Consider the following 12,753-nt stretch of genomic DNA (forward strand, 5'->3'; position numbering starts at 1 on the left):
GATCTATAAGGTCCATTCCCACCCCTATATTCTATGTTTCTATGATTTGTTTTCTTCAAAACCTCATGCAGGCTGAGTTGTATTTTGTTTTAGCTGAACTCCAGGTCAAGAATGACTTTGTTCAGGTACTTGTACATCACAATTTCAGATTACAAGTGCTCATAATTTCTTTCTTTATCTACCCTATTTATATAGGAATGCTCATGTGCTCTTAGCATGGAAGAGTTCTAACCAGATGTATCTTAACTTGCACTGTCAACCAGGACAAGCCATGAAGACAGAGCAGTTTAGTACAGCAGCTGCAGATGTGTTGAGGGAAGAGATGTAAGATATTCAGAAATGTCTTCAGGACAAGCTTTTGTGGATATAAACAACACCACCACCCCAAACCCAAGAATATTTTGGTGTTTTCAAATGCAGCACATAAGATGAACGCATAAAAACGCCTCAATTTTGGAGCACAGCAATCCATCATTGGGGATGGGTTCAGGTTCTTCTCATACAGAGCTGGTGAGGACAAGCACTGTCCCTGAATGCCTCTGAGTGTCAGCAGGTGGCTTCCCTGGGCTGGAAATCTAAGTTGATGACACTGAATTGCATGGAGAAAATAAACCCTTTATGCATTGTGATGCCTCTTCCACTTATTCCATGAAATTGGATACATAATTGTTTGTTGCCTTGCATAGGGAGGACAATGTGAAACAATTAAAATTAATCATGAAGCCAAAAATATGTTGAAACAAATTTTTTACAGTGGTGGTAAACTGTTGGTATGGGGTTGAGTGCTCATTTTATTGCTACAAAATTGTCACATTCTCACAGATTTTTTATTGTCACATTGTCACAAAATTGTTGCGTGTCTCAAATATAAATATTTTGTACTTCAGAAAGATCAGAGAGTGATTACTAATAACCACTTAACTGCCATTTTCATTGAAATGAGGTGTTGTTTCATAGTTTTAGAGGGATATGAAAGGTGATGGATGTCAGCTAAAGCATATTTAAAGCATCTTTCTAGTATCACATCACTAGAAATGCAACTGGGATAAATTTTACAGCCCACAAAAACACATAAAATGCTGTTTTCTGAGTGAATAGAAGAAACTCTTCAACCATGAGAAAAAAAACAGTTAAGCATCATGAGGGAAAATTAAAACCATATTTTCACAAAGGCAACAGTATGGACTTAACTGGAATTCCTTCAGTTTTTTTTTGAAATAGATTCATCTTGGCCTGTGTTTCTGTAGCTCTTGGACTTGGGTGAAGGTACGTTTATCAACAGTAAATTTAAGAGATTTTTTGAGACAAGAACAAATTTTTGTGAATAATCTAAGCTCATGCAATGAACAATTAGCATGGATCAGGCCATTGTTAGACCCTGGTATAATACTGCTTTTTTTAAACCACTTTATTCATGGAGAAACAAACTTTTCAATATACTGAAAAATTTGTAACTGTAAAACATAGATCATAGATTGCTATAGGGTTGGAATGGACCTTACAGATCACCCAGCCTCAACCCCTATCCTGGTCAGGACACCTCCCACCAGAGCAGGTTGCTCAAGGCTCATCCAACCTGGCTGTGAACACTGCCAGGGTTGGGGCAGCCACAGCCTCCCTGGGCACCCTGGGACAGGGTCTCACCACCAGAACAGGGAAAACGTCTGCCTAAGATCTAACCTAAATTTCCTCTCTATCAATTTGTGCTCAGTGCCTCTTGTCCTGTCCCTGCAGCTCCTAACACAGATCCCTCTGCAGCTTCCCTGGAGCCCCTTCAGCTCCTGGAAGGTGCTCTGAGGTCTCCACACAACCTTCTCTTCTCCAGGCTGAACAGCCCCAACTCCCTCAGCCTGTCCTCACAGGGAGATGCTCCAGTGCTCTTAGCAACTTCGTGGCCTCCTCTGGACTTGCTCCAACAGTTCCATGTCTTTCATATGCTGAGGACACCAGAAGTGTGTGCAGTATTCCAGGTGGGTCTCAGAAGTGCACTGTAGAGGAGAGAATCACTTCCCTTGACCTGCTGCCCACACTCCTTAAAATCGTTCCATCCCTACAACCTGTGCAAGGGGAATGTGTCTCTGTGCCTCACTTGCTTCTGCCCAATGACCTTCTGTGAGCAGAGTTAAGGAGTCACTGATGTCTGCAATGAAGTGGCTGAGGCAAACATCATTTCTAGTGAACCTTGGAGAAGAGGAGGCTCAGGGGAGACCTTCTCACCCTCTGCAACTCCCTGACAGGAGGTTGGAGTCAGGTGGGGGTTGGTCTCTTCTCCCAGGCAACCAGCAGCAGGACAAGAGGGCACAGACTCAAGCTCTGCCAGGGGAGGGTTAGGTTGGATATCAGGAAGAGATTTTTTCCAGAGAGAGTGCTCAGGCATTGGAATGTGCTGCCCAGGGAGGTGGTGGATTCCCCATCCCTGGAGGTTTTCAAGCTGAGACTGGATGTGGCACTTAGTGCCATGGGCTAGTGACCATGGGAGGGTTGGACTTGATGATCTTGGAGGTCTTTTCCAACCAGGTTGATTCTATGATTCTGTTATCCGTGTGGGTCCCTTCCAACTCTGAGTATTCTCTGATTGAATCATTCCTCAGGTTTCACATAATATGGTCTAGAGATGAAACTTTCCTAGTGAAAGACAGTTGGGAACTGCACTGCTGCTTTTCCTGAATGATGCTGACCTGGAATACAACCCTTAATATGTACCTGTTGGAAAGGCTTGGACTTCCCATCAGAATGGGAACCACTGATGCCAGTGCTTGCAGAAGTGATAATGCTTTTCATGGCATGTGGATTGACTTGGAAAGTTTTTGGTTGCAGTCAAAAGGGTTGAGAAGGAGCATCTGCTGCTCCCTTTATCTTTGGCTGTTCTAGCAGGAGAAGTCAGTCTCCAGTGTTGCTGATGATCAGAGCCAGGGAACGTGTCCTTTGAAGTTGCAAATGCTGTGAAAGCTATTCCTTGCTACAGAGTTTTGTATCCCTTGTTGATGGGTTTTTCCATAAACACAGTTGTTAGCTATGATTGGTTGCATGTGGAAAACTGAAAGTGTCAGCAAGTTGCAAACTCTGGTCTGAAAAGTCTGAAAGTGTTCATCAGCCTTCATCTTTCAAACAGAAGTTCTAGGGGTTCCTATGCCTGTGATTACAGGAGTTTTCATTTGGATTTAGTTAGGATAGGTGCATTTTTTCATATCTCCCTAGGAGCAAAGCAGAGGTATTATATTTGGTCAGGAAATGACAGTTGAAATTGAATTTTGCAGCCAGAGGAAACTGGAAAAATATCAGTATCAAAGGACTGATAAGAGGAGAAAGGCCAGCCAGAAAGTAAATTACAGCTTTGAGTAATTGCTGTTTAAAACTACTGAATAGTAATCATTCATTCCAATTACCAATTATTTTCAGCTATGAGCCACAATTATTTGTATAAATTAATGTAGTACAATTTATACATTGTTTCCAAGAACAGCCTGAAATGTTTGGGATCCTCACTACAACCTCCCTAGATAAAAGCAGAGGGAATTTAACCTGGTTCTTGAATATTCCCATGCTACACACAGCTCTGTCTTTTGACTCTTGTGCTAGTGGGACTGAAGATTGTTCTTTCTGACATACACCTGCAAAGATCAAGAGTATGAGAGTTCCAAGCCAGTTTCAGAGCCTTTTGATGGACCTACAGAGAAGAAAGGGGTTTGAAGAGTACAAAACAGGTACCATAAGAGTCCTGGACTCTGTTACACTTCATTTGTACAGGCAGGCACTACTTTCCCTTGCTCCCTCCCACCCTCCAACAAGTTTTTTATCCCTAGTATATTAGCCAAACTGCATAGGGTAAGTATCTTGTTGAGTCCTGGGTCACAGAATAATCAGTGTTGGAAGGGACCCTTGAGGATCATCTAGTCCAACTCCTGAAGGTGAAGCTCTTTTTTCACTCCATCAAATTATCTGTCTGACTTTGAGAGTACCCTGAGGCTTATTTCTTTCAAAACTTTAGTCAACTTTAAGATACATATTTGGATGAAGTAATATACAATTTAAAACTGCTATTTAGTGGTTGAAATCCTCATGTAAAAAATATCCGAGGCCTTGGTTCTTGACCCAAAGGCAAAATGAGATCTAACGTACTTAGGCTGGAATTTATCCAGTCACAAATGTAAAACTTTTCCTGTAAGTTAATTCTTTCTCTGAATGCATTTTGTTCTTGAGAACTGCCCTGGAAATTTATTTTATGGTCTCATTTTCCTTTATTTATCACATATGAAAAAAACCCTCATGACATGCTTAATGAAGCAAAATTTGAGTTCACCTTCCTCAGTTCACCTGCTTGAGTCCAGCTGGGAAATGGAACTATTGGGCAAGTGCAGGGGAGGCCACAAAGTTGCTAAGAGCACTGGAGCATCTCCCTGTGAGGACAGGCTGAGGGAGTTGGGGCTGTTCAGCCTGGAGAAGAGAAGGTTGTGTGGAGACCTCAGAGCACCTTGCAGGAGCTGAAGGGGCTCCAGGGAAGCTGCAGAGGGATCTGTGTTAGGAGCTGCAGGGACAGGACAAGGGGCAATGGGGACAAATTGAAAGAGGGGAAATTCAGGTTAGATCTTAGGCAGAAGTTTTCCCTGTTGTGGTGGTGAGACCCTGTCCCAGGGTGCCCAGGGAGGCTGTGGCTGCCCCAACCCTGGCAGTGTTCACAGCCAGGTTGGATGAGCCTTGAGCAACCTGCTCTGGTGGGAGGTGTCCCTGCCCAGGGCAGGGCTTGGGGCTGGATGATCTGTAAGGTCCATCCTAACCCCTAAAATTCTATGGCTCTTGAAAAGCAGCTTGTACAAAACAGGACATTTTGCTTGTCCTTCATCTCCAAGAAACACCTGCTCCAACTTAGAAGAAAGAACTAATGCATTTTGAGGTTAGATATCTCTTTTGTGGTGTAGATCAGTTAACATGCAGGAAGTATCATGTTGTCTTTTAAGTCCTGGGGAGATTTACAAATACTATTCTCTCTTAGCTACTGAAATGCATGAAATATAAGAATTTCAGATGACTTAAAAAAGTCTTTTTGTTGGCAGACTCTCTAAAGAAGTACTTAATGCATCTGTGCTGCAAAGAAATATATAAAGGAAAGCTGAAACATGTGGTTTGTAGACTCATAGGATCATCAAGGTTGGAGACCTCTAAGATCATTGAGTCCAACCATTAACCTGTCACTGCTGGAACCACTAAACCCTAACCCAGATCCTCCAGTGCCAAATCCAGATGACTCTTAAACACTCCTAGGGATCTAACAATGTCTGCATTCCAGACCTCAAAAATAACTCAGAAAGAAATGTGTTCTGATTTCCAGTTCTTCAGGATTCAGAGATTAATGATAACTCAAAGGACAAGTTAACTTAATACCAGCTTTTCCAGTGTTTCATAAATAATAATCCTGCTCCAAATGTGCACTGGAACTCACAGTGATGCTCACCAGATGCCTTTTTGCTGGTCAGAAAGGAAAATGCTAACTCAATTTTTACTTTTTTTTTTTTCAATAAAAGCGGCACGTAAAATAAAACTGACACAAAGAGCTTGGAAAGAAAAATGCATAGGAAAAGGAAGGGAAGCAATTAACTTGAAGAATGTAGAACTGAAAATTAGAACATAGTTTGGCTGAGTTTTCCACTTGGTAACTAATTAAAAGAGGACTGCTTGTCTTATTGGAGCAATAAAACAAAATATTGTCTGCTTAGCAAATGACCTCTGACTTGCAAAACTCTGCAGTTCTGAATGCAAATGGAATAATATCATGGAAGAAATTAAATTGATTCCAGTTTCTACATTTCATCTGTGTCCCTCTGCATTCTTCAGCCTTTGAATCACTGCTAAGTGCACTGACAGGACACTTGGTCAGAACACTCACTGTGCCATCCTGTAGCATAGAACATGACCTTGCAGGGTTAGGGCTGGACAGGCTGCAGGTTTCCCAGTTTGTGTGGACCCAGTATTGCCATTTACCTCTAGACAAGGTATTAGGGAACTGTTCACAGATGTCTCTGCTCTGAAGCTTGAGGAGCAGCTGGAAGATCTCAAGCTGCTCTGGCCTTGGTTTAGAGTAATGCTTTTTTTTTTTTTTTTAACCCAAGTTTGGCTAATGTTGTGGTGTGATTAGTAATACTTTCATAACATCTACAAAAAATTGTGAGGAAGGATATTTTTCTGCACATTCTGAAGAGACATGTCAGGATCTACCTGTAGAGCTAATGTCTGCAAAGACCTACAACAACCTGCTGCAATTCCTTTCTGTGGAGTTATATAAACTCCAGGCTCTTAGCCAAGGAGCTTGGTTCTGATGGCAGTGAGGCTTGGTGGCAGGTACTGAAGGAGAATCATAGAACCATCAAGGTTGGAGGAGACCTCTAAGATCAGTGAGTCCAACCATTAACCTGTCACTGCTGGAACCCCTAAACCAGATCATAGAATCAACCATGACCATGCTGAAACATACATATTTGACATAGATGAGTTTTTTCACCCGGAAAGATTGAACAGAGCAAAACAATAGCTTGCTTTTAAGCCTTGTTTTTTGCATTCCCAGGCTGCCTCATCCCAGAATCCTTTCATGTTCATGAGGTTATGCACATCCCACAATGTATCTTAAGATAGTATGAGGTATGTCACAGAATCAGTCAGGTTGGAAGGGACCACAATGGTCATCTGGTCCAACCTCCTACTCCAGCAGGGCCAGCCCAGAGCACATGGCTCAGGGTTGTGTCCAGAGGGGTCTGGAATATCTGCAGTGAGGAGAATCCACGACCTCTCTGGGCAATCTGTTCAGTGCTCAGGGACTGCACAGGGAAGAAGTTCCACAATTCCATGTCCTCACAATGGTGTGATGTGTCTCCATGTTTGATTTCAGTCATCTGACATAACCTGTGTGCCTAATATTGCTTCATTTCAACACAAGAACCCTTATTTAATGTCTTATTAGATATCTTTTCTGTGTGTTTATTCTTGAATTTTGAGTTTATGTAGCCTAATACTCGTTATATTAATGTTATGATAGATCTATTTAATATATATTGCTGCTATTTTTGCTCAAGCTCTTTGTGCATAAAACTCCAGTGTAGAATTGAGTTGGAACTTGCAAGAGCAATTAAAAGTGACTGCTTGTTTGGAGTTGGAAGCAATGCAGTAGAAAGCCTTTTGGCTAAGAATAGAACAAAATTTGATTACAGATAAGTGCATATTATCTTCTCTTCAGCTGTCAGGCTGCAGCAGAGTAAGACATCAGCAGTAATATTGCTGGCAACAACTCAGAATTTGGAAACTTACATTTCCAAAAATACTGCGTAGAATTTCTCTCAGATATTTCCATGTATTTCATCCTTTTCTCTTTGGAAGTTTTGTTCCACTCTGTTCTTGATTGTTTTTACATATTGACATTGTCAACATGTTCAGTGCTGAAGTGTTGTAGAGCTTACATAATGTGACCTGAGTGGATGTTTGTCATGGACTCAAATAGTTTATTGAATCTGCTGCATTATTTTGCTGCTGAAAACTTAGCCTGGAGAAGAGGAGGCTCAGGGGAGACCTTCTCACCCTCTGCAACTCCCTGACAGGAGGTTGGAGTCAGGTGGGGGTTGGTCTCTTCTCCCAGGCAACAGCAGCAGGACAAGAGGGCACAGACATGTTTCATGTTTCTAGTGTATATGTGTTCATTACTATAGAAGCTTCCCCAGGTGATGCTGTAATTGTAAGTAGTTTAGTCCTTTTAATGGAACAGTTTCTAATTTAAGGGTTGTTTACAACGGGAAATTTTATTCAGATTTTTGATGTTTCCTTGTCCCTTTCTTGTCCCCTCTCTAGCCAACGAGGACACTGGTTATGACAAGTATGTCTTCTGAGTAAGTACTGAATATTTTGCCTCTTTATTCAGCACACCATTTAAACTTCAATGTTGATAATTTTTTCTTGCCTATCCAAAAGGAGATTTGTCTTTGGCCTCTGCATTTTGTTTCATGCTATATTCTAGCTAGAAAGTCATACAAACCAGGGGAGGGTTAGGTTGGATATCACGAAGAGATTTTTTTATGGAGAGAGTGATCAGGCTTTGGAATGTGCTGCCCAGGGAGGTGGTGGATTCACCATCCCTGGAGGTTTTCAAGCTGAGACTGGATGTGGCACTTAGTGCCATGGTCTAGTGACCACGGGAGGGTTGGACTTGATGATCTTGGAGGTCTTTTCCAACCAGGTTGATTTTGATTCTATGATTCTATATGTCATTAAGACTTGCACTGTATGTGTGTTTGTGTTGCTGTGGTGCAGACTGAAGGAGTTCCATAGGTAAGATCAGCAGGACTTCAGGGCAAGAAAACTCAAATCTTCAGCAAGTTTGGCATTTTTCTGCAGTAAATATAAATAATTGTATATAGCAAAGATTCAGCACCAAACTTAGCTTTTCCCCCATACATTTTAATTACTTATGTTTAAAAAGTCACCGTCTGAAACATCAGATTGAAATGTTTTCTTTCATACAAATAGCTGCAGAATAAATGTCAGTTGTAGCTTTTTAGCCACTTAGTTTCAAAACATTAGAAGCAACTGCCACTGCATATTTTTGGGGAGAGTTTCTGGCATGGTCTTATCATTCTCTTAAAAGTCTTACAGCCTAAAGAACATCCAACAAAAACATGATTCCATATTTTATACTACACTTGCTTACAGTTTTTGAATTCTTTTTCAAAACTGAAGATATTTTTACTCTTGACAGCTACATGGATATAAGTACTCAGAAACAGCACTTAGTAGCTATCCTGTCAAAAGGTTTTTGTAGATGGTTGTCAAGGGTGTATATATATATATCATAGAATCATAGAATTTTAGGGGTTGGAATGGACCTTATAGGTCATCCAGCCCCAACCCCTGCCCTGGGCAGGGACACCTCCCACCAGAGCAGGTTGCTCAAGGCTCATCCAACCTGGCTGTGAACACTGCCAGGGTTGGGGCAGCCACAGCCTCCCTGGGCAGCCTGGGACAGGGTCTCATTGTGTCAGTGATGAAGTGAAATGTTTTGCCCCAATCACCTTTGTGATGGATGTGACTGTGTCCAAGGTTGTGTTAATTGCTTTATCTTGTGCCACATGCCATGGACATTTCCAAGTCAGTGGAGGGAGCTGAGTGGTCACCAGAGAACAATTTGCATTTAAACATCCTTAATGATCATCTATAATAGCAAACCTAAGAAGGAATTAGAGCAGTAAATTGTTCCCATGCAGCAGATACCAAGATCTTCCTGTTTTCACAGTGGTATATTTATGTGCTTCAGTGTAGCTATATAGAGAGCTCAAATTAGCATTACAGTGGTGACAGGCCATTCTGGAATTGATAGTTAATTTAATTATAACTGTATTTAAGATGAAGTGAATTTTTAATTGGAACACTCAGGTGTATAGAGAACAAGCCAGAACATTAAGACTTCTCTCTAAAACTGAATGAAAAGCTGTTAAGAGTGCTGTGTCTAAATGTTTACATTTCTTGGTACTACTTTCTTGACAGTACTACAAAAACACCAAAAATTAAGCTCTTTTGCACTGGGCATTGTACACAAAAAAAATGCATTAGATAATTCTGCCCTCAAAAACTTCAATTTAAACAGACAGGATAGATGTGGGGGGCAAAAAGGCTTTGATGTGCAAGTAGATATGATTGTGGGATGACAGACAAGGGTCTGTTTGGAGAGGCTAATGAATTTAGGGCTAGTAAGTGGTAGAGGCTCAGTGGAAGAGGATAAGAAGTGATAAGTGAGTAAAGAAATGAGGTGAGTTTGAATCAGTTTGTGCTCTGTTTGCTTTAATAATTTTGCATATCCATTCAATGCTGAATGGAAATTTTTTTCCATTTTTATAGGGAGCAAAATACAGTGATTCAGGTCGTGAATAAGCTTGGAGACTTTTTGTTCTCAGATGAGGTGTGTGAAACAACAAGTCACGTGGTTACTGGGAGTCCTCGTCGCACCTTGAACGTTTTGCTGGGAATTGCTCGTGGCTGTTGGATTGTTTCTTATGAATGGGTAAGAAATGCTTGTTATTTTGGTATTGAATCAAATGTTGGAGTTGTTTTCACTCATTTTATTGAGCTGCAACCTAGACAAAGTTCTGAAGTTCCAAGGAGAGACACAGGAGTGGAACTGCATAAAAACTTGAGAATTCAGATCTCCAGATCAGAAGTTTGTTCAATCTTGTAGGATCATAGAATCATAGAATTTAGGGGTTGGAATAGACCTTACAGATCATCTATCCCAAGCCCTGCCCTGGGCAGGGACACCTCCCACCAGAGCAGGTTGCTCAAGGCTCATCCAACCTGGCTGTGAACACTGCCAGGGTTGGGGCAGCCACAGCCTCCCTGGGCAACCTGGGACAGGGTCTCACCACCCTTAGAGCGAAAAAGATTTTTCTCACATCCAACCTAGACTTTCCCTCCTTCAGTTTGTACCCATTACTCCTTGTCCTGTCACTGCAGTTCCTAACACAGAGTCCCTCTCTGGCTCCTTGTAGCCCCTTCAGATATTGCAAAGTTGCTCTGAGGTCTCCATGCAGTCTTCTCTTAAGACTGGATGATCTCTAAGGTCCATTCCAACCCTTAAATTCTATGAGTCTATGATTATGATTCTATGATACCTTTTCCTATGTGATGTGAATAAAAGAACATAGTTGATATGGATATGCAAAGGAAAACTTAGCCCCAAGGCTAAGTTTATTGTGGCTGTATGACCTGCAGGACACTGGGTGGAGCATCATGCCATACAGGTTGCCTGCTGCAAAACTAGATGAAATAGCCAATACCTGAGGATGAAGTAACAGAATCACCTTGATTCTGGAGTCCAAAGCCAAAGGAAAACATTCTTTAAGGTTGTAAGAGGTCCACAGGAAAAGTCCATTTTCCTGCTCACCTCTTCCCTCCCTGTTTCCTCCTAACTTGGGTCCTCCATGATCAGCAAGATCCTATTCTACTAGAACATGATACATGCTTAATATCTGCATGTTATCAACTGTGTTTTCTTACCTTCTGATGCTCTTCTATCCAGCGTTCCTACCTGATCCATCCTGTACTGCTTTATCTTCTGTAGCTGCACATTTGAAACCTTCTAGGTAGCTCTTTCTTCTCCATAGAAACATGTTTGTACAATATTGCAAATCATAGCTTGTTTTCATCCTGCATATGAATTGGAAGCATTTTTTTAGTGTTGCTATGAAAATATACTGGTTGAAAATGTGCCAAACGTCCAGTGACTTGGAATGGAAAGCTCTTGTCTTTGTTTTCACGAGAACTGAATGCTCTAGTGAGTGGTGACCTAATTATTTACTGCAGGACCTGTTCATGAACTCAGTATCTAATGTTCCTTTTATCTAGGAAAGTAGACCCAATGTCTTTGTACTCAATTCCAGAACCATGATAGACAAGCATTAATTCATCTTGTGTTAAGACAAACCAAACTCATTTCTAAACAAAAGTCTGTAAATACTCCAAGGATTGATAGAGGTTCTTGCTGTAGAATTGGCCTGGAAAATAAGATTACTTAATCATAACTAATCTTATGGGTTTATGTTTTAATCTGTTTGGGTTGTTTTCCAGTTACTTTTGGAAAAAACATGATTTTGGTCCTATAAGAACGTGATGCACACGATATACAGCATGACACATCTGTCCCTGCTCAAGAGTATTTCTGAAGAACTCATTTGACTTGTAACGTGTCTAGGAATTGTATTAGAAGTTACAACTTTCTGGGTTCAGTTAAAGTCGATTTCTACTGTGATTAAAAGAAATGTCTTGGATTAACAAGTTTCTTTTCAATAAAATATACAGCTAGTAAGAAAATGTTTTTTCCTGTTCTGGTGGTGAGACTCTGTCCCAGGTTGCCCAGGGAGGCTGTGGCTGCCCCAACCCTGGCAGTGTTCACAGCCAGGTTGGATGAGCCTTGAGCAACCTGCTCTGGTGGGAGGTGTCCCTGCCCAGGGCAGGAATTTGGGACTAGATGATCTGTAAGGTCCATTCCAACCCCTAAATTCTATGATTCTATGGTTAAATCAATGAATCTTACCACAAAAGAGCTTTATTGTCTTGTTTTAATTGGTTTTAAAGAAGTTACTATACTTTTCTTAGCTGAACACAGCAATGCATCATTAGAGTTTGAGTATTTGTTAAAGCTCTTTGATTTATTAGTGTGCCTAATTCTTATTTTTATATTTGGTATGACATAATGATTGTGGACATCATTTTCTCCTTTTGTGCAGCTGTTGCATTTTCAGATATTTGGCTGTGCATTTTCTAAAAGTAAACACAATATTTTTTTGATTTTTCTGTAATCAAGTTCAGCAGTAAGCTTGAAGATATGCTGGGTTTTATTAGCAGCAGAAAATCACTGTTCACTTCCAATTGCCTGCAAAATTGGACAACTCTAACAAGTCAAATAGTCCTTGTCACATCACATCTACAACTTTTGTAGGAGTTCACATCAGGCATAAGCTAATTTGGACTGAAAACTGTAGAGCTTAATTTAGAGAATCAGTTTTTTATTAAAAAGGAGTTTTCAATTTACTTCTCATAGCAATAGATTTGGAGCAAAAGAACCTTTTACAGAAATTTATCTTCCTATAGACAATTAGACCATTTTATGGGGTGTACATTGCTAGTTGACAGTCTGGTCAGCTTAGAGTCTTTGACAGAATCACAGAATCAGTTAGGTTGGAAAGGACCACAATGGATCATCTGGTCCAACCTCCCTACTCCAGCAGG

This window comes from Acanthisitta chloris, unplaced genomic scaffold (assembly GCF_000695815.1).
Source record: "Acanthisitta chloris isolate BGI_N310 unplaced genomic scaffold, ASM69581v1 scaffold24530, whole genome shotgun sequence".
NCBI classification, from domain to species: domain Eukaryota; kingdom Metazoa; phylum Chordata; class Aves; order Passeriformes; family Acanthisittidae; genus Acanthisitta; species Acanthisitta chloris.